This window comes from Triticum urartu, chromosome 4 (assembly GCF_003073215.2).
Source record: "Triticum urartu cultivar G1812 chromosome 4, Tu2.1, whole genome shotgun sequence".
NCBI classification, from domain to species: domain Eukaryota; kingdom Viridiplantae; phylum Streptophyta; class Magnoliopsida; order Poales; family Poaceae; genus Triticum; species Triticum urartu.
In genome coordinates, this window is record NC_053025.1 from 499,592,731 (window position 1) to 499,619,931 (window position 27,201).

A 27,201-nucleotide genomic window follows, 5' to 3' on the forward strand; every position below is an offset into this window, starting at 1 on the left:
GATCACAGGACATTTGAGGATTCCAGGATATTTAGCTCACACCGTAACTTGCAAAATCTCTTCTCATCCAAGGGCTTGGTGAAGATATCTGCCAATTGCTCTTCAGTGTTGACGTGTATGATATCAATATCTTCCTTCACAACATGATCTCTGAGAAAGTGATGATGAATTTCAATGTGCTTTGTCTTCGAGTGTTGAACTGTGTTGTTGGCAATCTTGATGGCGCTTTCGTTGTCGCAGTAGAGTGGCAGTTGCTTCAGATGAATGCCATAGTCCTTGAGTGTTTGCTTCATCCACAGAAGCTGAGCGCAGCAAGATCCAGCGGCAATGTATTCAGATTCAGCAGTGGAGAGAGATACACTTCTGCTTCTTTGAAGACCAACATACAAGTGATCATCCCAGAAAGTGACATGTGCCTGATGTAGATTTGCGATCCACTTTGTCACCAGCATAATCAGCATCCGAGAATCCAACCAGATCAAACTCTGAGCCATTTGGATACCATAATCCTAGAGTTGGGGTGTGAGCCAAATATCGAAGAATTCGCTTCACAGCTAAGTGATGCGACTCCTTTGGTGTCGCTTGAAATCGAGCACACATGCAAACACTAAGCATAATATCTGGCCTAGATGCACATAGATAAAGCAAAGAACCAATCATGGAGCGGTATACCTTTTGGTCGAACTCTTTACCATTGTCGTCAGGACCCAGATGATGCTTGGCTGGCATTGGCGTCGTGAAGCCTTTGCAGTCTTGCATACCGAACTTCTTCAAGCAATCTTTGAGATACTTCTCTTGAGATATGAAGATGCCGTTGCGTTGCTGTCGTATTTGGAGACCGAGGAAGAACTTCAGCTCTCCCATCATGGACATCTGATATTGCTCTTGCATCATATATCCAAACTCTTCACTATACTTCTGATTGGTGCAGCCGAAGATAATGTCATCCACATATATTTGGCACACAAACAGTTCACCATCATATGTCTTCGTGAAGAGAGTGGGGTCTAGGGAACCAGGTATGAATCCTTTGCTCTTCAGGAAGTATTTGAGTGTGTCATACTAGTCCCGAGGGGCTTGTTTGAGGCCATACAGTGCCTTGTTGAGCTTGTACACCATGTCAGGATGTTTTGGATCTTCAAAGCCAGGCGGTTGTGCAACATACACTTCTTCAATCTTTCCATTGAGAAAGGCGCTCTTCACATCCATTTGATATAGAAGTACGTTTTGATGATTTGCATAGGCCAGCAGTATGCGTATGGCTTCAAGTCTAGCCACATGAGCAAATGTTTCATCGAAGTCAATGCCTTCCACTTGAGTATATCCTTGAGCAACGAGACGAGCTTTGTTTCTGACAACTTGACCATGCTCATCTTGCTTGTTGCGGTATATCCATTTGGTGCCTATTATGTTGTGCTTCCGAGGATCAGGACGCTTAACCAGTTCCCATACATTATTCAGCTCAAACTGTTGAAGCTCTTCTTGCATAGCTTGAATCCATTCAGGTTCCATGAAGGCTTCTTCAACTTTCTTGGGTTCTGTAATTGAGACGAATGCGAAGTGCCCACAGAAATTTGCTAGCTGAGTTGCCCTTGATCGAGTGAGCGGACCGGGTGCATTGATGCTGTCAATTATTCTCTCAATCTACACTTCATTGGCAACACGAGGATGTACAGGGCGAATGTTTTGCTCTTGCTGATCATTGTCATTGTTAGTGGGATTGTCTTCAGGCTGAGCATTGTCTTCAGGTTGATCAGGTGCGGAGATGATAAGTTCCTCTTCAGGTTGAGCTTCAGAGGGTATGATTTCTCCGGTTCCCATAAGCTTGATTGATTCGCTGGATGGAACTTCATCTAGCACATTTGGGAGGTGCTCTCTTTGTGAACCGTTAGTCTCATCAAACCGCACATCCACTGTTTCAACCACTTTATAATGAAAGAGATTGAAGACTCTGTAGGAGTGTGAATCCTTTCCATATCCAAGCATAAAACCCTCATGTGCTTTTGGTGCAAATTTTGAAGTGTGATGTGGATCCTTGATCCAGCACCTGGCGCCAAATACTCTGAAGTAACTGACGTTTGGCTTCTTGCCAGTAAGGAGCTCATAAGATGTCTTGTTCAGAAGCTTGTGAAGATAAACACGATTGATTGTATGGCATGCAGTATCAATGGCTTCAGGCCAGAATTTTCTTGGAGTCTTGTATTCATCAAGCATCGTTCGGGCCATCTCAATGAGTGTTTTGTTCTTGCGTTCGACGATGCCATTCTGCTGTGGCGTGTACGGGGCTGAGAATTCATGTGTGATGCCCAAGGTATCAAGATATGTATCAAGGCCGGTGTTCTTGAATTCAGTGCCATTGTCGCTTCTGATGTGCTTTATCCTGGGGCCACAGTTGTTCATTGCTCGATTGGCGAAGCGTCTGAAGACATCCTGCACTTCAGTCTTGTAGAGGATTATGTGCACCCAAGTATATCTAGAATAATCATCAACAATGACAAAGACATAGAGACAAGCAGTAGTAGTAAGAGTTGAGTAATGAGTGGGACCGAAAAGATCCATGTGGAGCAGTTTGAAGGGTCGAGTGGTTGTCATGATTGTCTTCGAGGGATGTTTGGCCCTCGTCATATTTCCTGCTTCACAGGCACCGCATAAGTGATCTTTCTTGAACTTGACGCCCTCGATGCCTATGACATGCTTCTTCTTTGCAAGGGTGTGGAGGTTCCTCATGCCAGCATGCCCTAGCCTCCGATGCCAGAGCCAGCATTCTGAAGCTTTTGCTAGAAGACATACGGCAAGCTGTGGTCCTGCCGAGAAATCTACTACGTACAAATCATCTTTCCGATACCCTTCAAACACTAGAGACTTGTCAGATTCCATTAGTACAAGGCAGCGATATTTTCCAAATATTACGATCATGTTCAAATCGCAAAGCATTGAGACAGACATTAAGTTGAAGCCAAGGGATTCAACAAGCATGACTTTATCCATGTGTTGATCCTTTGAGATTGCAACTCTACCTAGACCCAGTACCTTACTTTTACCAGTGTCAGCAAATGTGATGTGACTCTTGTCGGATGGACGTAAGGTTGAGTCCATAAGAAGGCTTCTTTTGCCAGTCATGTGATTGGTACACCCACTATCAATAATCCATTCTGAAAACGCTGGTGTCATACCCAGTGGGTTATGAAAGCTTAGATCCAGATTAGGACTAATAGGGAGAGTAGCAAGCGATTCAGGAACGACGTACATAGTAAGACCATTCGGGCATTTGATCTTGCGCCCTACAAGATGTTTAAGGTCCCCAGCAATAGCGTTAGACGATTTTGGTTTTCTGCTGGAGACCTTTCCCTTGCAAAAGAGAGTTAAGCTTTCTTAGCCACCCACATCTTCAAGGGTGGCTTAGAAGCAATAAGTCTAAGTGCAGCGTCTGAGAACTTTGGCTTTGGAGCCCTAGCAAAAAGTCTTGCAGGTGGACAATAGTACTCATAAGAATAAGCAGAATAGTTGTTGGTCTTATGAACATGGCGGTTTGATAAACCGCGCTCATATTCATAGGCCTGAGTATGGTTTCCCTGCAAAACATTTGCGTTAGTGCAAATCAGGTGAGTCCTCTTTCTGTATGAAGCCTTTGGACCGTATGAAGCCTGTGGTCTGAGGTTTGTCTTCTTCACGTGTGGTGTCATGATGACATTCACAGGAAGATTCTCCAGACACCTTTTCGGAACCCAGATCTTCTTCATAGGTGGTCGGTTTTGCAGTTTGTACCAATGTACCTGGAAAACACTTCACCATACTGATTCTTAAACAGTTTATAGTTTGCATCAAAGGATTCGTCAATGACAATGGGGTTTGCACAAGTGAAGCCAGATAGAGTGGATGGATCTGCTGAAGATTCCTTTGCAGCAACCCATGTGGTTTTGGGGTACTGCTCAGGTTTGCAGTAAGAGCCATCAGCATTCATTTTGCTTACGAACCCAACACCCTCTTTCCTCGGGTTTCGATTCAAGATCTGCTTTTTGAGGACATCACATAGTGTCTGATGCCCTTTAAGACTTTTGTACATCCCTGTTTCAAGCAATGTCTTCAAACTAGCATTCTCATCAGCAATAGCAGTGGAATCCTCAGCAGAGGGGTTAGTTCCCACATCAACAGTTGAAGATATTGCAACAGTAGCAGCAGTAGAACATTCAGCAACAGTAGTAGCATTATCACGCTCAAAGCATTTAAGACATGGTGGTTCAAATCCTTCCTGAGCGGAACTGATCTGTTCGGCGCGAAGTGACTCGTTTTCCTTTTGAAGATCTTCATGAGCCGCTCTTAATTTCTCAAGATCTTTCTTCCTTTGAAGATAATCATAGGAAAGCTTTTCATGAGTTGTTGAGAGCGTTTCATGACGACTTTCAAGTTCCTCATACTTAACATGAAGATTTTTTATGTCTTCAATTAAGGACTCAGATCGAGTCATTTCAGCGCCTAACATATCATCGCTTTTGTCTAACAGTTTTTGAATATGTTCCATAGCTTTCTGTTGTTCAGTTGCAATTTTAGCAAGTGTTTTGTAGCTGGGTTTTGAACCACAATCAGAGTCATCTTCACTAGATGTTTGATAGTGAGTAGTGCGTGTGTTTACCTTGGCACCGCGTGCCATGAAGCAGTAGGTAGGAGCGGAGTAGTCCTTGTCATTTGCATCGGTGTCGGTGATGAAGTCATTGTCTTCAGTGTTGAAGATGGACTTGGCAATGTATGCTGTAGCCAGACTTGCAACGCCAGAATCGGACTCTTCCTCAGACTCCACCTCCGCCTCCTCAGAAGCGGACTCCTCCTCTGAATCCATTTCCTTGCCAACAAACGCACGTGCCTTGGCAGATGAGCTCTTCTTGTGTGATGAAGACTTTGAGGAAGACTTGGAAGAAGACTTTGAGTATTTCTTCTTCTTCTTGTCATCAGAGTCATATTCCTTGCTCTTCTTCTTTTTGTTCTCATTGTCCCACTGCGGACACTCAGAGATGAAGTGGCCAGGTTTCTTGCACTCGTGACATGTTTTCTTCTTGTAGTCATGAGCAGAAGCTTCATCATTCCTTGAGCTTGATCGTGAAGATTTTCTAAAACCTTTCTTCTTGGTGAATTTTTGGAACTTCTTCACAAGCATAGCAAGTTCCCTTCCAATGTCTTCAGGATCATCAGAACTGCTGTCAGATTCTTCTTCAGATGAGGAGACAGCTTTTGCCTTCAAGGCACGAGTTCTCCCATAGTTTGGACCGTAGATATCTCTTTTCTCAGAAAGCTGAAACTCATGTGTGTTGAGCCTCTCAAGTATGTCAGACGGATCGAGTGTCTTGAAATCAGGTCGTTCTTGAATCATCAGGGCTAGGGTGTCAAACGAACTGTCAAGTGATCTCAGTAGTGTCTTGACGACTTCATGCTTGGTGATCTCAGTAGTGCCAAGGGCTTGAAGCTCATTCGTGATGTCAGTGAGTCGATCAAATGCTCGCTGGACATTCTCATTGTCATTTCTCTTGAAGCAGTTGAAGAGGTTGCGAAGGACACTGATTCTCTGATCTCTCTGGGTTGAGACGCCTTCGTTGACTTTGGAGAGCCAGTCCCAGACTAGCTTAGATGTTTCCAAAGCACTCACGCGGCCATATTGTCCTTTGGTCAGATGACCACAGATGATATTCTTGGCAGTAGAGTCCAGTTGAACGAACTTCTTGACATCAGCAGCAGTGACACCTTCTCCAGCCTTGGGAACGCTGTTCTTGACGACATACCATAGGTCGACGTCAATGGCTTCAAGATGCATGCGCATCTTATTCTTCCAGTAGGGATATTCAGTTCCATCGAAGACGGGGCACGCAGCGGAGACTTTAATTATCCCTGCAGTCGACATAGCTAAAACTCCAGGTGGTTAAACCGAATCACAAAGAACAAGGGAGTACCTTGCTCTGATACCAATTGAAAGTGCGTTATATCGACTAGAGGGGGGGGGGGTGAATAGGCGATTTTTATGAAAGTCTTCAAAATGTGGAAGTTATGAAGACAAACGATAGAAATAAACCTATTACCCTGCATCGGAAGGTAGACTACACTAGGCAAGCCATAGTCAAGTATTCAATGGAGTGAAAGCATAATGACTAATAGCAGTAATGTAGTAAGGATCAGGTAGGAAGATATTATGAAGCCAAACAGAACACGCAGTCACTCAGTGAAGATAAAAGATAGTGCAATCATACAATGACTTCACAAGGAGTAACAGTACGTAAAGAGAAGGGAAGGATGAAACCAGTGACTCGTTGAAGACAATGATTTGTTGGACCAGTTCCAGTTGCTGTGACAACTGTACGTCTGGTTAGGGCGGCTAGGTATTTAAACCGGAGGACACACAGTCCCGGACACCCAGTCCTGAACACGCAGCTCAGGACACCCAGTCCTCACCGTATTCCCCTTGAGCTAAGGTCACACAGACCTCGCCCAATCACTCTGGTAAGTCTTCAAGGTAGACTCCCAAACCTTCACAGACTTCGTTCACCGGCAATCCACAATGTCTCTTGGATGCTCAGAACGCGACGCCTAACCGGCTGGAGGATTCACAGTCCTCAAGTGTAATAAGTCTTCAGATCACACAGACAAGAAGACTTAAGTGATGCCTAATTCTCTTTGGCTTTGGGTGGTTAGGGCTTTATCCTTGCAAGGAATTCTCTCTCAAAGGCTTCGAGGTGGGTTGCTCTCAAACGACAAAAGCCGTATTCTAACTCTGAGCAGCCAACCATTTATGGTTGTAGGGGGTGGGCTATTTATAGCCACTAGGCAACCCGACCTGATTTATCCGAAATGACCCTGGGTCACTAAGGAACTGACACGTGTTCCAACGGTCAGATTTCAAACTCACACGACAACTTTACTTGGGCTACAAGCAAAGCTGACTTGTCCGACTCTGGACAAGATTCGCTCTCATAGTCTTCACTTGAAGACATAGGTTTTGGTTAAGCATCACTTCAGTCATTCTGACTGGTTCTCTTGGACCCCACTTAATAGTACGGTGGTTCCTATGACTCAACAAAGAAAAAAAGAACTACGAAAGATCTAAGTCTTTGAGCTCCATAGGCTTCATGCGATGTCTTCTCTTGTCATAGTCTTCAATGTGAATATCTTCATATACCACCTTTGACATCAATGTCTTCATACATTTTAGGGGTCATCTCTGGTAGGAAAACCGAATCAATGAGGGACTTCTACCTGTGTTATCCTGCAATTCTCACAAACACATTAGTCCCTCAACTAGGTTTGTCGTCAATACTCCAAAACCAACTAGGGGTGGCACTAGATGCACTTACAATGGTGACCATCTCATTCAATTGAGCCTTAGTAACCTGGGAACGAGCCCAGTTGCAGGCAATGAATTGTTTGGCCATTGCAAAGAGAACCAACTGAAAATGAAAGGCCGGTTTATAAATTACGCATGATTATACACAAGAGACAAGGGAGTAAGAAGCATACTGATATGATAAATGATACAACCTGAAGACTAGTGTAATGAGAGAAAAAGGTAATGCTAGCACAGGATTGATCAGACACTGTTAAACCGGAGCATAATTATGAAGATAACATGCTCTTCCGGTTTATAAGAGGGCTAATGGCATAGACTAATTATACAATGTTAGACCGCTTATTTTCGTGCGAGGAGAAACGGATCTCACAGGAACATAGAAACAGATCTCACAGTGATGTATAAAACTTTCAGATCTAAAGATAAGACAGAAAAGCAAAAATAATTGGATCTTGAAGGGGTGCAGAACTGAAGCAATTTTTAACAGAATAGATCAGTTCTTTGAGCATAAGGATTTGTGATGACCATGGTAGGTAAGCTACGGCAAGAGATGCGTCAAGCATGAAGTGTCCATCTATATATTAAAGGAAGAACAGGGAAGAATAGCACTGATGAACTTCGGAAGAACTACGAAGAATGTCGAAACCCTAGAATAGATCTATGGTGAAAAAAGCAGAGAACTTACCAGAGCTGGTGAGGAAGCGGAAGGGCGCCGCAGTATTCTGGTGCATTCAAGGTGATGCAGCGGCCAAGGTCAGAGAAGAGGCGACGGTCGACAGTGGCGTCGGAGCTCTAGAGGATGAGCGGCGCGAGGAAGACGACGCGAAGAGGCACGGGGGGAAATAGTGAAAATGACCCCTCGGTCCTATTTATAAGGCGAAGTGATAAAATGGCAAGTACGGGAATCGAGGAGCCCCAAAAATGGATAAGTTAATAAAGGTGTCGCCTCGATGACTGGATATATATTAAATGAAGGAAATCTCCGACATCAACGGATGGATGATGTCAGGGCGGTTTATCGTAATTTTGAAGTATGATATCACGGCGGTTTACAAGATCAAAAATGAAGATAAGAGAGAAGATTTTTTCTAAGTGTGGAAGATTGACATGAACAAGTTCAAACCAATCTGGGCCTAATGTTGGGGATATTACTACTGGAGGTAAACTGGCCTTATGTAGCTGGGTTGACTCTTTGAAGATTAGAAGCCCATGAAGATGTAAAGATGATGGCGCTTTACGGAGGGCCCAAATGTGGATTACAGTCTGTAAATGTAAACCGGCTTAGTCATGTAACTTGTATAGTAAGATAGAGAGAGAGAGAGGCCGAACCGGATACGTTTATGATCCGGCTTCGGGACTCTGTAGCCCGGCGGGTGTCAACCTATGTATATAAAGGGATGACCCGGCCGCGGTTTAGGGACAGACAACAACAACTCGAGAGCCAGACAAAGCGGATTCGCTCCCTGGCCTTCGAAACCCTAGCAATACCAATCACAACTAGACGTAGGCTTTTACCTTCATCGAAGGGGCCGAACTAGTATAAACTCCCGTGTCCCCTTGTCCGGTTTAACCCCTTTAAGTTAACCCGTTGCGATGGCTCCATGACTAAGTCCTTTCACGAGGACATCTGCCGTGACAAACCCATGACATGTGTGAAACGACAATTGTTTTCCAACATCAACATCGCTGAGTCGGCATTGATGCGATCCGACGAGTGCAGGATTGTTGAGACCCGGCACACCCAATGGGTTGTTGACTCACCTTCTTCTTGGACACAGGAGGCTAAATCCACAATTGACATGGGCTGCTTACATGTATCCTTGAAGTTCTGGATGAACCAGGCTTTTAACTCGGCCCATGACCCGATGGAATTGGTAGGGAGCCCCTTCAACCAAGTGCCGGCTGTTCCCTCCAACATCAGGGGGGAATATTTAGCACATGCAGCCTTGCTGACATATAACAATTCCATGGCCATCTCATAACTCTCAATCCATGCCCCATGACTTAAATCGGCTGTGTAGTTAGGCACCTTACGAGGACGCTTGAAATCCTTGGGCAGACGCTCATTACGTAGATCCGGTACTAAGCATGGCACACCCAAATTTCTAAAGGTCACACCTGGCTCCACAGAAGTGGTTGGACGAACCGGAGTAGGTTGACGGGCCGCATGCTGGGCCGCCAGCTCGGCCTCTCGACATGCTCTTCCTTGATCCACTATGTTCTGAGCATCAGCACCTCTGCCCGCCAGGTTATGTCCACGAGGCGGGTTATGGTTCTGTCCACTGCTTGACACGGCCGGCTCATCAATATGTCTGCTGTAACTCCGGCTCGAGCGAGGGGTGGAGTGAATCCTGTCACGACTGTAAGAATAGGCCTGCTACTGAGTCAGTGCTATCTGAAGAAGCTCTCTAGCCTTCCGTGTTTCAACCACCATAGGCGACTCACCATCGAACGGGAGAGCCGCCAATCGTGACGCCGCAGTGATCATGTTATCCAAAGGGTTAGAATAATGAGCTGGTGGCGTCGGCACATGCTGTGGCAGGTTATTGTTCTGACGAGGTGGGTCCATTGTGCGTGGCTGAACCGGCATACCCGTCCCAGGTGCTTCGGTCCGGTTTACCCCTGCCGGGTTACTGGTCCCTGCTCCTGGCGTGTTAAAGAGATTACTTGCCTCATAAACCGACGGCAGACGAGTCTAATGTCTCCTCCTCTTAACTTCGTTTGAAGCGTTCTAATCTAGTATGAGCCGGTAAGACTATGACTGAATTCATTGCGCCTGAGCATCCAAAGCAGCCCGCTCCTCGGCCATCCTGGTGTTCTCCGCGTTTAACTCCTCTTTGGCCTATGCTATCTCGTCACGCAACTTCATGACTGCCGCATTATGCTAATCTTGATCCACCAGGTTAACCACCGCTGTTAACAGCGTTGTCAGCTTATCCAGTAAGTTGGTTAAAACCTGAGTCGGCGGGCGCTCGGGCCTCCTGCCCCGGCAGCCGCTGCTGCTGACCCGGAAATTAGCTCTGCTGTTGTCGATGAGTGATGTACGGGCTGTGTACCGGGCATGAAGATTGCAAACCGGTTCGGCGGCTCACAGGGGTCCGGAATACTGTCGCCATCGGAACAGCCCCCAAGCCGGCCCTCTTGTAGTTGATACAATGATTCAGTCTCACTAGTGGATGATTCACCATCAGAATAGACGACGGTCTCACCACCACATGCCGATCTATCCTCAGGTTCGGTTCCATGGATAAATCCCACGAAGGCACGATTCATGGCGGGCAGAACCCGGGCAGGTCTCGCGCGCTGAGCCGTCTCGATGATGTCGGTGCAGATGTCCGGCTCAGGGCCCGGTTCGCCGATCTTGCCGACGAAGATGTGAATTCCGCCGAAGGGGGCTCGGTACTCGTATTCAATTGAGCTGACCTCGGGGCCCCAGCATGCATTGTCATGTAGAGCTTGCCGCGACAACTCTTGGTCATCCGGCCCACGGCGTATCCCTTGATCCCTTCGAAGTTGCCCTCTAAGAACTTGAAACCATCATGCGATAGCCCCACGGTGGGTGCCAACTATCGTGGAATTGTCACGGCAGATGTCCTAGTGTGAGGACTTAGTTGTAGAGCCATCACAATGAGGTTAGCTTAAAGGGGTTAATTAGGACAAAGGACACGAGGAGTTTATACTGGTTCGGCCCCTTATGGCGAAGGTAAAAGCCTAATCCAGTTGTAGGTAGTATTGCTAGGGTTTCGATGAATAGGGAGCGAATACCCTTGACCCGGCTATTAATCTATTGATTATTGTCCTAATCCGCCGCTGGGTCGTCCCCTTATAAACACGGGTTGACGCCCTACGGCCTACAGAGTCCCGGCCGGCTTATACAACATATCCGGCTCGGTGACCTTTCTTTCCTACCTTACAAAACAAGTCTACATACATGGCGATTTATATCCGTGGACCATAAGCCGCCTTCGGGTTTGGGCCCTCTACTAAGCCTATCTATGAACCGCCATATTCTCTTGGGCTTCATTGAGATGAATCGCCATAGGGATGACCCGGCCCCTCCTGGGCGGGTCATACCTAATAGTTATATCCCCAACAAACTCCGAGATGCTTGCACCAGTCCATGGATGGATCGCTGGAGCTTGCACACTTTGTTAGCACCTTTAGGATTAACAAAACCTTCTGGTTGCATCATATACAACTCTTCTTTAAGAAATCCATTAAGGAATGCAATTTTGACGCCCATTTGCCAGATTTCATAATTATAAAATGCGGCAATTGCTAACATGATTCAGACTGACTTAAGCATCACTATGGGTGAGAAAGTCTCATCGTAGTCAACCCCTTGAACTTGTCAAAAACCTTTTGTGACAAGTCGAGCTTTGTAGATAGTAGCATTACCATCAACGTCTGTCTTCTTCTTGAAGATCTATTTATTCCCAATGGCTTGCTGATCATCGGGCAAGTCCACCAAAGTCCATACTTTGTTCTCATACATGGATCCTATATCAGATTTCATGGCCTCTAGCCATTTATCGGAATCTGGGATCATCATAGCTTCTTCATACTTTGTAGGTTCGCCATGGTGTAATAACATGATTTCCAGGACAGGATTACCATACCACTCTGGTGCGGAACATGCTCTGTTCGACCTACAGGTCCAGTAGTAACTTGATCCGAAGTTTCATGACCATCATCATTAGGTTCCTCTCTAGTTGGTGTAGGCATCACGGGAACGGTTTTCTCTGATGTGCCACTTTCCATTTCGAGAGAAGGTACAATTACCTCATCAAGTTCTACTTTCCTCCCACTCACTTCTCTCGAGAGAAACTCCTCCATAAAGGATCCATTCTTGGCAACAAAGATCTTTCCTTCAGATCTGTGGTAGAAGGTGTACCCAATTGTTTCCTTAGGGTATCCTATGAAGACACACTTCTCTGACTTGGGTTCGAGCTTATCATGTTGAAGCCTTTTGACATAAGTGTCGCATCCCCAAACTTTAGAAACGACAGCTTAGGTTTCTTGCCAAACCATAGTTCATACGGTGTGGTCTCAACAGATTTAGATGGTGCCCTATTTAACATGAATGCGCCTGTCTCTAATGCATAACCACAAAATGATAGTGGTAAATCGGTAAGAGACATCATAGAACGCACCATATCTAATAAAGTACGGTTACGACGTTCAGACACGCCATTACGCTGTGGTGTTCCAGGTGGCATGAGTTGTGAAACAATTCCACATTGTTTTAAATGAAGTTCAAACTCGTAACTCAAATATTTGCCTTTGCGATCAGATCGTAGAAACTTTATTTTCTTGTTGCGATGATTCTCCACTTCACTCTGAAATTCCTTGAACTTTTCAAATGTTTCAGACTTGTGTTTCATCAAGTAGATATATCCATACCTACTCAAATCATCTATGAAGGTCAGAAAATAATGATACCCGCCATGTGCTTCAACACTCATCGGACCGCATACATCGGTATGGATTATTTCCAATAAGTCATTAGCTCTCTCCATTGTTCCAGAGAATGGAGTTTTAGTCATCTTTCCCATGAGGCATGGTTCGCAAGTATCAAATGATTCATAATCAAGTGATTCAAAAAGTCCATTTGTTTGGAGTTTCTTCATGTGGTTTACACCAATATGACCTAAACAGCAGTGCCACAAGTATGTTGCACTATCATTATCAACTTTACATCTTTTGGCATCAATATTATGAATATGTGTATCACTACGGTCGAGATTCAACAAGAATAGACCATTCATCAAGGGTGCATGGCCATAAAAGATATGACTCATATAAATACAACAACCATTATTCTCCGATTTAAATGAATAACTGTCTCGCAATAAACAAGATCCTGATATAATGTTCAGGCTCAATGCTGGCACCAAATAACAATTAATGAGGTCCAAAACTAATCCCGAAGGTAGATGTAGAGGTAGCGTGCCGGCGATGATCACATCGACCTTGGAACCATTCCCGATGCGCATGGTCACCTCGCCCTTAGCCAATCTTCATTTATTTCGCAGCTCCTGTTTCGAGTCAAATATGGGTAACCGAACCAGTATCAAATACCCATGTGCTACTACGAGCATTAGTAAGGTACACATCAATAACATGTATATCAAATATACATTTGTTCACTTTTCCATCCTTCTTATCCGCCAAGTATTTGGGGCAGTTTCGTTTCCAGTGACCATTCCCTTTGTAGTAGAAGCACTCAGTTTCAGGCTTGGGTCCAGCTTTGGGCTTCTTCACGGGAGTGGCAACTTGCTTGCCATTCTTCCTGAAGTTCCCTTTCTTTCCCTTGCCCTTTTTCTTGAAACTAGTGGTCTTGTTAACCATCAACACTTGATGCTCCTTCTTGATTTCTACCTCCGCGGCCTTAAGCATTGCGAAGAGCTCGGGAATCATTTTCGTCATCCCTTGCATATTATAGTTCATCACGAAGCCTTTTTAGCTTGGTGCTACCTCTTGAGCATACGTTGGTTTTCCCTTCAAGAGGAAAGGGTGATGCAGCAAAGTAGCATAAGTATTTCCCTCAGTTTTTGAGAACCAAGGTATCAATCCAGTAGGAGATTACACGCAAGTCGCCTAGTACCTCCACAAACAAACAAGAACCTCGCAACCAACGCGATAAAGGGGTTGTCAATCCCTTCACGACCACTTACGAAAGTGAGATCTAATAAAGATAATAAGATAAATATTTTTTGTATTTTTGTTGTATAGATTGGAAAATAAAGGTTGCAAAATAAACAACGATAGAAATAGCAAGTTGATGGGAAAATAATATAATGGAAGATAGACCCGGGGGCCATAGGTTTCACTAGTGGCTTCTCTCAAGATAGCAAATTCTACGGTGGGTGAAAAAATTTTGTCGAGCAATTGATAGAAAAGCGCATAGTTATGAGAATATCTAGGCATGATCATGTATATAAGCATCACGTTCGCGACAAGTAGACCGAAACGATTCTGCATCTACTACTATTACTCCACACATCGACCGCTATCCAGCATGCATCTAGAGTATTAAGTTCATAAGAACAGAGTAACGAATTAGGCAAGATGACATGATGTAGAGGGATAAACTCAAGCAATATGATATAAACCCCATCTTTTTATCCTCGATGGCAACAATACAATACGTGCCTTGCTGCCCCTGCTGTCACTGGGAAAGGACACCGCAAGATTGAACCCAAAGCTAAGCACTTCTCCCATTGCAAGAAAGATCAATCTAGTAGGCCAAACCAAACTGATAATTCGAAGAGACTTGCAAAGATATTAAATCATGCATAAAAGAATTCAGAGAAGAATCAAATATTGTTCACAGATAATCTTGACCATAAACCCACAATTCATCGGATCTCGACAAACATACCGCAAAAAGAATTACATCGAATAAATCTCCAAGAGAATCGAGGAGAACTTTGTATTGAGATCCAAAGAGAGAGAAGAAGCCATCAGCTAATAACTATGGACCCGAAGGTCTGTGGTAAACTACTCACACATCATCAGAGAGGCTATGGTGTTGATGTAGAAGCCCTCCGTGATTGATTCCCCCTCAAGCAAAGCGCTGGAAAAGGCCCCAAGATGGTATCTCACGGGTACAGAAGGTTGTGGCGGTGGAAATAGGGTTTCATGGTGCTCTCGGATGTTTTCGGGGTATATGAGTATATATAGGCGAAAGAAGTAGGTCAGTGGAGCCACGAGGGGCCCACGAGGGTGGGGGGCGCGCCTACCCCCTGGGCGCGCCCTCCTACCTCATGGCCGCCTCGTTGCTTCCTTGACGTCAACTCCAAGTCTCCTGGATTGTGTTTATTCCAAAAATAACTCTCCCGAAGGTTTCATTCCGTTTGGTATTCCTTTTCTGCGAAACACTGAAATAGGCAAAAAAAATTAGCAATTTGCACTAGGCATTTGGTTAGTAGGTTGTCCCAAAAATAATATAAAAGTGCATAACAAAGCCCATTAAACATCCAAAACAGATAATATAATAGCATGGAACAATAAAAAATTATAGATACGTTAGAGATGTATCGAGCATCCCCAAGCTTAATTCCTGCTTGTCCTCGAGTAGGTAAATGATACAAATAGATTTTTTGATGTGGAATGCTACCTAGCATAATTCTCAATGTAATTTTCTTTATTGTGGCATGAATGTTCAGATCTGAAAGATTCAAGACAAAAGTTTAATATTGACATAAAAATAATAATACTTCAAGCATACTAAGCAATTATGTCTTCTCAAAATAACATGGCCAAAGAAATTTGTCCCTACAAAATCATATAGTCTGGCTATGATCTATCTTCATCACACAATGTATTTAATCATGCACAACCCCGATGACAAGCCAAGCAATTGTTTCATACTTTTGATGTTCTCAAACTTTTTCAATCTTCACGCAATATATGGGCATGAGCCATGGACATAGCACTATATGTGGAATAGAATGGTGGTTGTGGAGAAGACAAAAAAGGAGAAGATAGTCTCACATCAACTAAGCGTATCAACGGGCTATGGAGATGCCCATCAATAGATATCAATGTGAGTGAGTAGGGATTGCCATGCAACGGATGCACTAGAGCTATAAGTGTATGAAAGCTCAACAAAAGAAACTAAGTGGTTGTGCATCCAACTCACTTGCTCATGAAGACCTAGGGCATTTTGAGGAAGCCCATCATTGGAATATACAAGCCAAGTTCTATAATGTAAAATTCCCACTAGCATATGAAAATGACAACATAGGAGACTCTCTATCATGAAGATCATAGTGCTACTTTGAAGCACAAGTGTGGTAAAAGGATAGTAACATTGTCCCTTCTCTCTTTTCTTTTTTTATTTGGGCCTTTCCCCTTTTTTATGGCCTCTTTTTTTCCTTTTTCTTTTTGTTCTTCTCGTCCGGAGTCTCATCCTGATTTGTGGGGGAATGATAGTCTCCATCATCTTTCCTCACTTGGGACAATGCTCTAATAATGATGATCATCACACTTTTATTTACTTACAACTCAAAAATTACAACTCGATACTAGAACAAAATATGACTCTATGTGAATGCCTCTGGCGGTGTACCGGGATATGTAATGAATCAAGAGTGACATGTATGAAAGAATTATAATGGTGGCTTTGCAACAAATACGATGTCAACTACATGATCATGCAAAGAAATATGACAATGATGTAACGTGTCATAAAAAATGGAACGGTGGTAAGTTGCATGGCAATATATCTCTGAATGGCTATGGAAATGCCATAATAGGTAGGTATGGTGGCTGTTTTGAGGAAGGTATATGGTGGGTGTATGATACCGGCGAAAGGTGCGCGGTATTAGAGAGGCTAGCAATGGTGGAAGGGTGAGAGTGCGTATAATCCATGGACTCAACATTAGTCATAAAGAACTAACATACTTATTGCAAAGATCTATTATTTATCGAAACAAAGTACTACACGCATGCTCCTAGGGGGATAGATTGGTAGGAAAAGACCATCGCTCGTCCTCGACCGCCACTCATAAGGAAGACAATCAATAAATAAATCATACTCCGACTTCATCACATAACGGTTCACCATACGTCCATGCTACGAGAATCACAAACTTTAAAACAAGTATCTCTCAAATTCATAGCATGACTCTAATATCACCATCTTCATATCTCAAAACAATCATCAAGTATCAAACTTCTCATAGTATTCAATGCACTTTTATGGAAGTTTTTATTATACCCAACTTGGATTTTCATCACATTAGGGCTAATTTTATGGACAAAGCAAATTACCATGATGTTCTATAAGACTCTCAAAATAATATAAGTGAATCATGAGAGATCAATAATTTCTATAAAATAAATCACCACCGTGCTCTTAAAAAGATATATGTGAAGCACTAGAGCAAAATTATCTAGCTCAAAAGATATAAGTGAAGCACATAGAATATTCTAATAAATTCCGATTCATGTGTGTCTCTCCAAAAGGTGTTTATAGCAAGGATGATTGTGGTAAACTAATAAGCAAATACTCAAATCATACAAGACACTCCAAGCAAAACACATATCATGTGGTGAATAAAAATATAGCCTCAAGTAAAGTTACCGATCGACGAAGACGAAAAAGGGGATGCCTTCTGGGGAATCCCCAAGCTTAGGCTATTGCCACTCCTTATTCCAAAATCCATCAAATCTTTACCCAAAACTTGAAAACTTCACAACACAAAACTCAACAGAAAATCTCATGAGCTCCGTTAGTATAAGAAAACAAACCACCACTTCAAGGTACTGTAATGAACTCATTCTTTATTTATATTGGTGTTAAACCTACTATATTCCAACTTCTCTATGGTTCATACCCCCTGATACTAGCCATAGATTCATCAAATAAGCAAACAACACACGAAAAACAGAATCTGTCAAAAACAGAACAGTCTGTAGTAATCTGTAGGTTTCGAATACTCCTGTAATCCAAAAAATTCTGAAATAAATTGGTGGACGTGAGGAATTTGTCTATTAATCATCTGCTAAAAGAATAAACCTAATTGCACTCTCTAGTAAAAAATGGCAGCTAATCTCGTGAGCACTAAAGTTTCTGTTTTTTAAAGCAAGATCGCAAAGACTTCCCCCAAGTCTTCCCAAAGGTTCTACTTGGCACAAACACTAATTAAAAACATAAAACCACATCTAAACAGAAGCTAGATGAATTATTTATTACTAAACAGGAACAAAAAACAAGAAAAAAAAATAAAATTGGGTTGCCTCCCAACAAGGGCTATCGTTTAACGCCCCTAGCTAGGCATAATAGCAAGAATAGATCTAGGTATTGTCATCTTTGGCATGCAATTCTTCAATAGAACACTTATAACCCTTAGGAGTTTCCTTATTTTTATTAATGATCAAACTCCCAGGCAAGAAATCAAGAAATTCATTTGTAGCAAAAGGTTCCTTAATGATAGCGAAAAAGTTGGGGTGAACACTTATTGCTTTGAGAACTGCATTTTCCTTACTAGAAGATTCACCTTTATTTTTAGGCACATACATAAACTTGGCAACTCTAGTAGTAGGAGGATTTGGAGTATTTTTCACGGAAGAAAAGGAATACCCTAAGTTGGTAACAATATCCTCAAGTTTATCAATTCTTGTGGAATCTTGATCCATCTTTTTGTTAACTATGGGTTCCTTTTCTTTAAAAAATTTCAGAGTAACTCCTACCTTAGATCCATATTGGGTAATCTGGTTGTGGATCTTTTTATCCAAATTCTCAATCAACTCTACAGTGGCAACTTTATTTTCAATAATTTCAAGCCTTTGCATCACATGTTCCAAAGTTAAAATAGTTCCATTAACCAAGAGAGGTGGTGGCCCAAACAAATCTATCATAGCATTATAAGAATCAAAAGTAAGGCTACCCAAGAAATTCCCACCGGTAATGGTATCAAGAATATATCTATTCCAAGGGGTGATGCCTACATAAAAATTGCGAAGAAGAACGAAAGTGGATTGCTTCCTAGTGGATCTATTCTGAGCATTGCAAATTCTATACCAAGCATCTTTTAAATTTTCTCCCTCCCTTTGTTTAAAATTAAGAACTTCATGATCGGGAGAACTAACGATGATAGAAGGGCTAGCCATAATAGCAAAACCAACGATCTAACACACAGACACACAAGAAGCAAGAAAAAGGGCGAACAAAGAAGAGGGCGAATAAAACAGCGAAGGTGAAGTGGGGGAGAGGAAAACGAGAGGCAAATGGCAAATAATGTAATGCGAGGGATATGAGTTTGTGATGGGTACTTGGTATGTCTTGACTTGTGCATACATCTCCCCAGCAACGGCGCTAGAAATGGCTTGTTGCTGGGAGATCAAATCTCGACTTGACTTGGTGCAACCTCCCCGGCAACGGCGCCAGAAATCCTTCTTGCTACCTCTTGAGCATGCGTTGGTTTTCCCTTGAAGAGGAAAGGGTGATGCAGCAAAGTAGAGTAAGTATTTCCCTCAGTTTTTGAGAACCAAGGTATCAATCCAGTAGGAGATTACACGCAAGTTGCCTAGTACCTGCACAAACAAACAAGAACCTCGCAACCAATGCAATAAAGGGGTTGTCAATCCCTTCACGATCACTTAAGAAAGTGAGATCTGATAAAGATAATAAGATAAATATTTTTGGTATTTTTGTTGTATAGATTGTAAAATAAAGATTGCAAAATAAACAACGATAGAAATAGCAAGTTGATGGGAAAATAATATGATGGAAGATAGACCCGGAGGCCATAGGTTTCACTAGTGGCTTCTCTCAAGATAGCAAATTCTACGGTGGGTGAATAAATTACTGTCGAGCAATTGATAGAAAAGCGCATAGTTATGAGAATATCTAGGCATGATCATGTATATAGGCATCACGTCCACGAGTAGACCGTAACGATTCTGCATCTAATACTACTACTCCACACATCGACCGTTATCCAACATGCATCTAGAGTATTAAGTTCATAAGAACAGAGTAACGCATTAGGCAAGATGACATGATGTAGAGGGATAAACTCAAGAAATATGATATAAACCCCATCTTTTTATCCTCGATGGCAACAATACAATACGTGCCTTGCTGCCCCTGCTGTCACTGGGAAAGGACACCGCAAGATTGGACCCAAAGCTAAGCACTTCTCCCATTGCAAGAAAGATCAATCTAGTAGGCCAAACCAAATTGATAATTTGAAGAGACTTGCAAAGATATTAAATCATGCATAAAAGAATTTAGAGAAGAATCAAATATTGTTCATAGATAATATTGATCATAAACCCACAATTCATCAGATCTCGACAAACACACCGCAAAAAGAATTACATCGAATAGATCTCCAAGAGAATCAAGGAGAACTTTGTATTGAGATCCATAGAGAGAGAAGAAGCCATCTAGCTAATAACTATGGACCCGAAGGTCTATGATAAACTCTTCACACATCATCAGAGATGCTATGGTGTTGATGTAGAAGCCCTCCGTGATCGATTTCCCCTACGACGGAGCGCCGGAAAAGGCCCCAAGATGGGATCTCACGGGTACAAAAGGTTGCGGCGGTGGAAATAGGGTTTCTTGGTGCTCTCGGATGTTTTCGGGGTATATGAGTATATATAGGCGAAAGAAGTAGGTCGGTGGAGCCACGAGGGGCCCACGAGGGTGGGGACGCACCTACCCCCTGGGTGCGCCCTCCTATCTCGTGGCCGCCTCGTTGCTTCCTTAACGTCCACTCCAAGTCTCCTGGATTGCATTTGTTCCAAAAATAACTCTCCCGAAGGTTTCATTCCGTTTGGATTCTGTTTGGTATTCCTTTTCTGTGAAACACTGAAATAGGCAAAAAAACAGCAATTTGCACTGGGCCTTTGGTTAGTAGGTTAGTCCCAAAAATAATATAAAAGTGCATAACAAAGCCCATTACACATCCAAAATAGATAATATAATAGCATGGAACAATCAAAAATTATAGATACGTTGGAGACGTATCACTTGGTGGTAGTGACTGAAGAGCTCTGTCAATAACACTATCAATAGGAAGATCAACTCCCAGCCGAGTCAAGTTGTTATGATACCCGAACATTTTGAGTATGTGTTCACTGACAGAACTATTCTCCTCCATCTTGTAGCTATATAACTTGTTGGAGACTTCATATCTCTCAACCTGGGCATTTGCTTGAAATGTCAAGTTCGGCTCTTGGAACATCTCATATGCTCCATGACGTTCAAAACATCTTTGAAGTCCCGGTTCTAAGCCGTAAAGCATGGCACAATGAACTATTGAGTAGTCATCAAATCGAGTTTGCTAGACGTTCATAACATCTGTAGTAGCTCCTGCGACAGGTCTGTCACCTAGCGGTGCATCGAGGACATAATTTATTCTGTGCAACAATGAGGATAATTCTCAAGTTATGGACCCAGTTCGTGTAGTTGCTACCATCATCTTTCAACTTAACTTTCTCTACGAACGCATTAAAATTCAAGGGAATGTTAGCACGGGCCATTGATCTATGACATAGATTTGCAAAACTATTAAGACTAAGTTCGTGATAAATTAAGTTCGGTTAATCAAATTACTAATGAACTTCCACTTAAATAAACATCCCTCAAGTTATCTAAGTGATACATGATCCGAATCAAGTAACCTATGTCCGATCATCACGTGAGATGGGGTAGTCATCAATGGTGAACATCTCTATGTTGATCATATCTACTATATGACTCACGTTCGACCTTTCGGTCTCTAGTGTTCCGAGACCATGTCTGTACATGCTAGGCTCGTCAAGTTTAACCCAAGTATTTTGCATGTGCAAAACTGTCTTACACCCGTTGTATGTGAACATAGAGTCTATCACACCCGATCATCACGAGGTGCTTCGAAACAACGAACTTTGGCAACAATGCATACTCGGGGAGAACACTTTTATCTTGAAATTTAGTGAAGGGATCATGCTATAATGCTACCATCGTTCTAAGCAAGATAAGATGCATAAAGGATAAACATCACATGCAAACAAAAAATATGTGACATGATATGGCCATCATCATCTTGTGCTTTTGATCTCCATCTCCAAAGCATCATCATGATCTCCATCTTCACTGGCTCGACACCTTGATCTCAGTCATTGCGTCGGGGTTGTCTCGCCAACTATTGCTTCTACAACTATTGCTAATGCATAGCGATAAAGTAAAGCAATTACATGGCGTTTGCATTTCATACAATAATTAAGAGACAACCTTAACGCTCCTGCTGATTGTCGATATTACAAAACATGATCATCTCATACACCAACGTATATCACATCACGTCTTGACCATATCATATCACAACATGCCGTGCAAAAACAAGTTAGACGCCCACTACTTTGTTGTTGGAAGTTTTACGTGGCTGCTACGGGCTTCTAGCAAGAACCGTTCTTAACTACGCTAAACCACATCAGTGATTATCAAGTTTGCTGTTTTAACCTTCTTCAAGGACCGGCCATAGTCAAATTCGATTCAACTAAAGTAGGAGAAATAGACACCCGCCAGCCACCTTTATGCAAAACAAGTTGCATGTCAGTCGGTGGAACCGGTCTCATGTGCGTGGACATATAAGGTTGGTCCAGGACGCTTCATTTTACAATACCGCTGAATCAAAATAAGACGTTGATGGTAAGAAGTATGACCATCACCGCCAACAACTCTTTGTGTTACACTCGTGCATATCATCTATGCATAGACCTAGCTCGGATGCCACTGTTGGGAAACATTGCATGGAAAACAAAAATTTTCTACGCACATGCAAGATCTATCCATGGAGATGCATAGCAACGAGAGGAGAGATTGTGTCTACGTACCATCATAGACCGTAAGTGTAAGCGTTTATTAATGCGATTGATGTAGTCGAACTTCGCGATCCAACCGATCAAGTACCGAATGTACGACACCTCCGCGTTCAGCGCACATTCAGCTCGGTGATGTCCTCGCCTTCTTGATCCAGCAAGATGAGCAAAGTAGTAGATGAGTTCCTAAAGCACGATGGCGTGGTGATAACGGTGGTGATGCTATCTCCGTAGGGTTTCGCCTAATCACTCCGAAAATATGACCGAGGGACGAAACTGTGGAGAGGGGCGCCACATAGGGCTAATAGATTGTCGTGGCTTTGTGTGGCGCCCCCTCCCACATATATATAGGTGGGTGGAAGAGGGGAGGCCGCCAAGAGGCGCCCCAAGGGAGGTCGAATTCCCCTTGGGCTCCTGCCCTTGCCCGCCCCCCTTCCTTATCTGTGTGCGGGAGGAAGGCACGGGGAGGTGGCGCCCCCATTTCCTTTCTCTCATGAGGAGGGAAAGGCAGGAGGGGCCAACCCTCCCCCTTTCCTTCCCCTAGGGCCGACAACTAGGGAAAGGGTGCACCAACCCCCTTGTGGTATGGTGTGTGCCTTCCCTTGGCCCATTAGGCCCATAGACCTCCTGAGGCCTCCTGGAACCCCTTTTGGTGATCTGATGGTTACCTGGTACAACCCGAAACATTTCCGGTGTCCAAATAGCATCGTCCTATATATCAATCTTTACCTCCGGACCATTTCAGAGCTCCTCGTCATGTCTGTGATCTCATCTGATATTCCCAACAACATTCTGTCACCAAACATATAACTCATATAACACTATATCGTCAACGAACGTTAAGCGTGCGGACCCTATGGGTTCGAGAACTATGTAAACATGACCGAGACACTTCTCCGGTCAATAACCAATAGCGGAACCTGGATGCCCATACTAGTTCCTACATACTCTACGAATATCTTCATCGGTTGAACCTTATGATAACGTACGTGTCGGTGTCAAAACCGGCGGATCTCGGTAGGGGGTCCCGAACTGTGTGTCTAAGGCGGATGGTAACAGGAGGCAGGGGACACGATGTTTACCCAGGTTCGGGCCCTCTTGATGGAGGTAATACCCTACGTCCTGCTTGATTGTTCTTGATAATATGAGTAGTACAAGAGTTGGTCTACCACGAGATCGAAGAGGCTAAACCCTAAAAGCTAGCCTATGGTATGATTGTCGTTGTCCCTACGGACTAAACCCTCCGGTTTATATAGACACCGGAGGGGGCTAGGGTTACACAGAGTCGGTTACAAGGAAGGAGATCTACATATCCGTATTGCCAAGCTTGCCTTCCACGCCAAGGAGAGTCCCATCCGGACACGGGACGAAGTCTTCAATCTTGTATCTTCATAGTCCAATAGTCCGGCCAAAGGATATAATCCGGCCGTCCGAATACCCCCTAATCCAGGACTCCCTCAGTAGCCCCTGAACCAGGCTTCAATGACGATGAGTCTGGCGTGCAGATTGTCTTCGGCATTGCAAGGCGGGTTCCTCCTCCGAATACTTCATAGAAGATTTTGAACACGAGGATCGTGTCCGGCTCTGCAAAACAAGTTCCACATACCATCGTAGAGAGAATAATATTTCCACAAAATCAAATCTGCTGACGTACCCCATAGCGTGGCATCACAACACAGCCAGGTCTTTATTCGAATCGTTTTTCATAACCTATCTCAGCGTGTTTCGCGAGGCGGTTTCCTTGGCACGTCTTGTTGAAGCAGAGATCGTGTCCCCTTATTACGGGATTCCCATCAATACGGACGTGGGTAACCCAACCGCCCCATAAATTATGGCGCTTGGGGGATAAGCGAGTTTTACCAGGCTGGTGGGGGTGCATAGTTTCGTTCGCCCTTATAAAGGGATAAGGTTTCACCTTTTTCTACCCACGCCTTCTTCCTCCTTGCTCATCCATTCTCGCGCACTCGAGCTCCAGTGCCCAAGTCCACATCCTTCTCCTCAACTCTCTCCAAACATGTCCGGAGCGGGAGGCAAGTGGATGGTCTCCTCCGTCACGGAGGGACACATAAAAAAACTACATGGGGCCAGATACTTAGCCGTGGATATCGCGCACCGGCTGCCAGCCGCGGGGCAGATCGTCCCTACCCCGGAACCTTACGAAAGGGTGGTTTTCCTCCCCCACTTCGTCCGCGGACTGGGGTTTCCCCTCCATCCATTCTTACGCGGCCTTATCTTCTATTATGGGCTGGAATTTCATGATCTGGCCCCGAATTTCATCCTCAACATCTCGACGTTCATCGTCGTGTGCGAGGCTTTCCTCCGCATCCAGCCCCACTTTGGCCTGTGGCTGAAGACCTTCAATATCAAGCCGAAGGTAGTAGGCGGCCAAAAAGCGGAATGCGGCAGAGCCATGGTGGGCAAAATGCCCAACATTACATGGCTCGAGGGCTCCTTCATGGAGACCATAAAGGGGTGGCAATCGGGGTGGTTCTACATCACCGAGCCACGCGACACCAACTGGGTGGCGGCCCCCGAGTTTCGATCCGGAATCCCCATGCAGCTCACTTCATGGAAGGAGAAGGGCCTGTCCCGGGGCTCATTGGTGGAGCTGGACGGACTCCCGAAGTGTATCCGGAACATGATAAGCAAGAAACTTAAGCTTGTCAACATAGTCCAGGTCATGCTCTTCGGCCGTATCCTCCCGTGTCAACAACGGGCTTTCAACTTTTGGGAGTTCGACCCAGCCCAACACCAAACTCTACGCGAGCTCTTCGACATGATGCATAAGGACCTCTGGAAGGTGCTGTTCAAGGGCGCCGAGGTCCCCCCTTCTCTTACCGTGGACCGCGGTCTAAGCGCGAAGTGCCCTGCGAATCCGGTAAGTTCTGTACATCTGGTAGGGTATTTATTTCCCATAGCTTAACCATGTGCGGGGTCTGAGCTCCCATGCCTTTGGCAGGACTGGGTGGAGACATCGGAGCAGATTAACTGTCCGGCCCCTCTGCCCGAAGACCCTGCAGACGCTCTCCTGACAGAGATGCGGACTCCTGCTCCTTATGAGGTGCCGGAGAAGACCAAGAAGAAGGCCACGGGAACCCGAAAGAGTTCCCGGCGCCAGGTGGTATCGGACACATCGTCCGATAACTCCGAGACGCACTCCTCCCGTGAAAATGAGGAGGAGGAAGATGAAGATTCCCCCCTCCAGCCGGGGGAGACAAGAAAAGGAAGGCCGCCCCAACCGGGGAGGCCGAAGGGTCCAAGAAGGGAAGGACTCTCCTTCCGGACTGTTCCACCACTTCCGCCGATTGCAAAGACGAGTGGCTACTCAGGGCCAAGCCCCTGGCGAAGTCGTAAGTATTCGGATACCAGAGTAACTCATAGCATACTTTTGTTGCACTGCTTCTCCTAACGTTGAATATGATTATGCAGTTCGCCCCGAGCCCGTATCGACGTATCCTCGTCGAACGGTTCCTTGGACTCGTCAGATATGAATAGTGATACACTTCCAACTGCCTCCTCTCCTTGCCCTACGGACAATGTCAAGGTATTGTCTCAAGGGGCACCGAGCCGGGGGGAGATAGTCCCGAAGGCGCCTCAAGGCGAACTTCCAGACTCCAGGCGCGAAGGGAGCAACACTCCCAAGGGCTCCAAGTTCGCCCCCCAGCCGAACGCCGTGCCGAAACCTCCGGTGGTTCCGGACTCCGGCAGGCGGCCCCCTTCCAAGAGGAGCAAGCCACCCGTGCCGGTGACCTCTGTCCATCCCGAGGCACCGGACAACCTGCTGGGAGCGCTTCGCGGCGCTTCCATCGATGAAGAGCACCGCACTATTATGAGTGCGGTGATCAAGAAGGTTCAGTCCGCCAAGAGCGGACTGACTGAAGCCTGTGCCAGCCTTCTAACAGGCTTTGAGGTAAGTATTTAAAATATAGGAAAATATTACCGCATAGACAGTAGCCCCTGATGCTCTGTTTGGTGTTCACAAAGAAAAGCCGAATAGAGGATCAAATAATATCTGCAGGAGTCTAATATAAGTATGTCTATATGCGTATGCAGGCTTCGCTGCTGACCTCTGCCGCACTGACCTCTGCCGCACTGACCTCTGCCGCACTGACTGCACTGAAGCAGAACCTCGAGCGGTCCGAGAAAGAGCTCGGTCTTGCCAAGAGGCAGCTCGAGGAGAACAAAGGTAAGTAATGCCTTGTATATATATATATATATAATATGCGGTTGCAAAATGATAGGATCATCATGGATGTGCCAGGGGCCATGACCGAAGTGGCGACCCTGAAGCAAGCGCTGTCTGAGGCCGAAAAAAGCGGCCAGGGAGCGCACCGAGCGGGAAAAACAAGAGGCACGGGTGGGCGAGGTGCAGCAAGAGCTCCAGGCTCTCGTGAAGAAGCACGAGGCTTTGGAGCTTGACTCAAAGACGCGAGAGTCCGAGCTTGCCGCGGCCCTCGAGAGCACAAAGCATGCCAAGGCTGAAGCCCAAAAGGCCCTCTAGGAAATTGAGGCGATGAGGAAGATAGCGGCGGGTAAGGCATTCAATATGCAAA